At 62.7% G+C, this 5,000-nt stretch overlaps 1 pseudogene; it reads left to right on the forward strand.

Moving 5' to 3' along the window:
• LOC124580694 overlaps positions 1 to 5,000 on the forward strand; it is a 7,961-nt pseudogene that overhangs the window by 989 nt on the left and 1,972 nt on the right.

The raw sequence follows: 5,000 nt of genomic DNA on the forward strand, positions 1-5,000 counted from the left end.
CGTAATGAAAGTGAAGGTCTCGCCTTGCGCGGGCCGAGGGAGGATGGGGCTTCCCCGCCCTTCACGGGGCGGCGGCCTCCGCACTCCCGGGGCGTCTCGTCCTCATTGCGAGGTGAGGCGCACCTAGAGCGTACACGTTGGGACCCGAAAGATGGTGAACTATGCCTGGCCAGGACGAAGTCAGGGGAAACCCTGATGGAGGTCCGTAGCGATTCTGACGTGCAAATCGATCGTCGGAGCTGGGTATAGGGGCGAAAGACTAATCGAACCATCTAGTAGCTGGTTCCCTCCGAAGTTTCCCTCAGGATAGCTGGTGCTCGTACGAGTCTCATCCGGTAAAGCGAATGATTAGAGGCCTTGGGGCCGAAACGACCTCAACCTATTCTCAAACTTTAAATGGGTGAGATCTCCGGCTTGCTTGATATGCTGAAGCCGCGAGCAAACGACTCGGATCGGAGTGCCAAGTGGGCCACTTTTGGTAAGCAGAACTGGCGCTGTGGGATGAACCAAACGCCGAGTTAAGGCGCCCGAATCGACGCTCATGGGAAACCATGAAAGGCGTTGGTTGCTTAAGACAGCAGGACGGTGGCCATGGAAGTCGGAATCCGCTAAGGAGTGTGTAACAACTCACCTGCCGAAGCAACTAGCCCTGAAAATGGATGGCGCTGAAGCGTCGTGCCTATACTCGGCCGTCAGTCTGGCAGTCATGGCCGGTCCTTGCGGCCGGCCGCGAAGCCCTGACGAGTAGGAGGGTCGCGGCGGTGGGCGCAGAAGGGTCTGGGCGTGAGCCTGCCTGGAGCCGCCGTCGGTGCAGATCTTGGTGGTAGTAGCAAATACTCCAGCGAGGCCCTGGAGGGCTGACGCGGAGAAGGGTTTCGTGTGAACAGCCGTTGCACACGAGTCAGTCGATCCTAAGCCCTAGGAGAAATCCGATGTTGATGGGGGCCGTCATAGCATGATGCACTTTGTGCTGGCCCCCGTTGGGCGAAAGGGAATCCGGTTCCTATTCCGGAACCCGGCAGCGGAACCGATACAAGTCGGGCCCCTCTTTTAGAGATGCTCGTCGGGGTAACCCAAAAGGACCCGGAGACGCCGTCGGGAGATCGGGGAAGAGTTTTCTTTTCTGCATGAGCGTTCGAGTTCCCTGGAATCCTCTAGCAGGGAGATAGGGTTTGGAACGCGAAGAGCACCGCAGTTGCGGCGGTGTCCCGATCTTCCCTCGGACCTTGAAAATCCGGGAGAGGGCCACGTGGAGGTGTCGCGCCGGTTCGTACCCATATCCGCAGCAGGTCTCCAAGGTGAAGAGCCTCTAGTCGATAGAATAATGTAGGTAAGGGAAGTCGGCAAATTGGATCCGTAACTTCGGGATAAGGATTGGCTCTGAGGATCGGGGCGTGTCGGGCTTGGTCGGGAAGTGGGTCAGCGCTAACGTGCCGGGCCTGGGCGAGGTGAGTGCCGTAGGGGTGCCGGTAAGTGCGGGCGTTTAGCGCGGGCGTGGTCTGCTCTCGCCGTTGGTTGGCCTCGTGCTGGCCGGCGGTGCAGGATGCGCGCGCCTGCGCGGCGTTCGCGCCCCGGTGCTTCAACCTGCGTGCAGGATCCGAGCTCGGTCCCGTGCCTTGGCCTCCCACGGATCTTCCTTGCTGCGAGGCCGCGTCCGCCTTAGCGTGCTCCTCCGGGGGCGCGGCGGGTGCGCGGATTCTCTTCGGCCGCCATTCAACGATCAACTCAGAACTGGCACGGACTGGGGGAATCCGACTGTCTAATTAAAACAAAGCATTGCGATGGCCCTAGCGGGTGTTGACGCAATGTGATTTCTGCCCAGTGCTCTGAATGTCAACGTGAAGAAATTCAAGCAAGCGCGGGTAAACGGCGGGAGTAACTATGACTCTCTTAAGGTGGCCAAGTGGCGGCGGTGTGGCTGCATCCGGACTTGGCTTTTCGAAGTGCGGTCTTGATGTAGTCGTGCTGCTGCTGCGAGGTGCCTTCCTTGGGTTATAGTTACAGGGAGAGTGATGCGCAATACATGGGCCTAGCCCTCTTAGCCTCTCCTCTCCTGCGGTCTTCTCCCCTTCTCGTGGGCCCGCTGATTTTTGCAGAGTGGAAGACCGCACCAGGGGCTTGGGGGGGTTACCAGCCCCCCCTCGCATTATCCCTTTATAGTTGGGGGCAGCCGACAAGAAACAAGAGATGGTGGCCCTTCCGCTGAAGGTGCCACCCCAGCTACCCCAGCACCTATCCGGCCAACCGGCCGTAACGAAAATGCGATAGTTTGTGTAGCTCCCTTTGCTTGCAGTGAGTGCCACCGCACTTTTACCACGAAGAACGGTCTCGGGGTCCATCGCCGCCGCCAACACCCTGCGGCCGCCAACGCTGAGATCGTGACGGAGAGGCATCGCGCGAGGTGGACGGAGGAAGAAGTCCTGTCGCTCGCCAAGGCAGAGGGCCGAACTGTTCCTGGAGAGGGACGCCCGGTTCTTCTTTGTAAATCAAGAACTTACCAGGATGTTCCCCGACCGAACGCTTGAGGCAATCAAGTGCCGACGGCGGCAAGCTGCCCACAAGCAGCTTGTCCGCCAATTCATGGAGGCACTTGAGATCGGTCGGGGTGAAGAGCCGGCGTCCCGCCGTGGAGCAGCGAGCTCGCTGCCTGACGCGGGCGAGGCCGCTGCGCCGCCCGTCGACGCAGCCGAGGACTTCGCGGCCGACACCACCGGGCCGCCGCCGGAGGGGCCGACTGACGCCGCCATCTGGGAGCATCTGGCGGGGCTACCTGCTTCCGCCCAGCGTTTCTCTGCCCTGGATCGAGTCATTGGTCTGGGGCGGGGCACGCCGCCCGATGTCATCCTGGGCATGCTCCCGGATGCCCTTGCGTCGGTCGGGTCCAGGGGGGGAGAGGTCGATCACCAGGACACAGCGGCCGCGCCAACCATCCAAGCGGCCGCCTGCCGCCCCGCCGCTGCAGAAGCGCAAGCGGCGCCGCTGGGAATACGCGCGGACACAGGACGCCTTCCGTAGGTCGCGTGCGCGTTGCGTGCGCGGCTTGCTGGACGGCACCCTGCTGCAGCCGCCACCCGACATCCCCGGTCTGCTGGACTTCTGGGCGGACCTCTTCACGAAGAAGCCGATCTCCACCGCCGGCTTCATCCGTGACCGCCTTCTCCCGCACTCGGAGCCTGTCGCTCCTGAGTGCCTATGGGGGCCGGTCACACGTGAGGAGGTCGCTGCTGCCTTGCCGCCCAGGGGATCGGCAGCCGGGCCGGACGGCCTGACTCCAGCGGAGCTGCGGCGCCTGCCGCATGAAGTCCTGGTGAAACTCTTGAACCTCTTCCTCCTGGCCCGCGCCCTCCCCGAGCGTCTGCTTCGCGCCCGGACGTCACTTCTCCCCAAAACGGCTGCACCAACATCCCCCGCTGACTTTCGCCCCCATTACGGTCTGCTCGGTGTTGGCGCGGACCTTTCACAAGGTTCTCGCGTCACGCCTGATGCGTGCATGTGCTGTGGACGAACGTCAGCGGGCATTCATCCCCCGGGATGGGATGTTGGAAAACACCTTCATCTTGGACACTGCTCTCACCGACGCAGTCCGCTCCTGTCGCTCTGTTTTTGTGGCATCGATCGACGTCTCTAAAGCGTTCGATTCGGTGGACCATGCCGCCCTCCGCCCCGTGCTGAGGGCTCATGGCCTGCCGGATTGCTTTATTGAGTACGTCGAAAGGTGTTACGAGGGTAGCACGACGGTGATAGCGGGCGGCGCCGACGTGGGCGTGCCCCTGCAGCCGGCTAGGGGTGTGCGTCAGGGTGACCCCCTCTCCCCCCTCCTTTTCAATTTTGCGGTGGACTATGTTTTGAGTCAACTTCCCCTCCCACATCGGAGCTCGGATCCTTGGTCGCAGAGTTAACGCTGCGGCCTTCGCAGATGACGTCCTGCTTTTTGCATCGACCGCGAGGGGATTGCAGTCCCTCATCGACGCAGCCGTCGCAGCCCTCGCCCATCTGGGGCTGCAGATCAACGCCCGGAAGTGTTTCACCCTCGCCTTAGTCGCGTCTGGGCGCGACAAGAAGGTGAAGGTCGACGCCGACGTTACCTTCAAAGCGGGCAACGCCACCGTGCCGCCCTACGTGTGGGTGAAACCTTCCGGTACCTGGGACTGCAATTCTCCACCGCTGGTCGCTGCGTTTTTCAACCCACGACGCCACCTGGTGGAGCAGCTGGACGTCATCTCCCGAGCTCCGCTCAAGCCGCAACAGCGCCTCCACGCCCTCACCACCGTACTTCTGCCTGGCCTGTACCATGGGCTGGCCCTCAGCCGCACCCGAGTGGGTGCGTTGAAAGCGGCAGATGTGACCATCCGTGCCGCCGTCAGGAGATGGTTCCGCCTTCCGGCGGACACTCCCCTGGGCTACTTCCACGCTCCTGTAGCCCAGGGAGGCCTCGGCATCCCATCATGCCGATGGATGGGGCCAACACTTCGCCGGTCCCGTCTCCTGGCGCTGAAGAGGATTGGGCCAGCCGCCGACGGTGCAGGCCGGGACGAGGTGCAGCGTGAGATTGAGGCGCTGGAGCGGCATCTTATGTGGGAGGGCCACCTCCTCAAATCGTCGACGCAGGTTGGAGAGATGTGGGCCGCGCGCCTGCACGTTGCCTTTGACGGTGCGGCGCTGTCATCTTCCGCCGCCGTCAAGGGGCAACACCAGTGGGTCGCTGACACCAGTCGCCTGCTATCTGGGCGTAACTTCATCGACGCTCTCCGCGCCCGCATCAACGCCTTCCCCACGAAGGCACGGCGCAGTCGCGGGCGGGAGGCGGACACCAGATGCCGCGCGGGCTGCCAGGCCGTAGAGACCGCCAACCACGTGTTACAGGCTTGCTTCAGGACGCACGGGTCCCGGGTTAAGCGGCCATGACGCGATCGTGCGCTATGTTGCCCGTGGACTCGCGCAGAGGGGCTTCAACGTCTCTGTGGAGCCCCACCTCCGCACACCTGAGGGAATCCGCAAGC

The sequence above is a fragment of the Schistocerca americana genome, unplaced genomic scaffold, assembly GCF_021461395.2.
Source record: "Schistocerca americana isolate TAMUIC-IGC-003095 unplaced genomic scaffold, iqSchAmer2.1 HiC_scaffold_340, whole genome shotgun sequence".
NCBI classification, from domain to species: domain Eukaryota; kingdom Metazoa; phylum Arthropoda; class Insecta; order Orthoptera; family Acrididae; genus Schistocerca; species Schistocerca americana.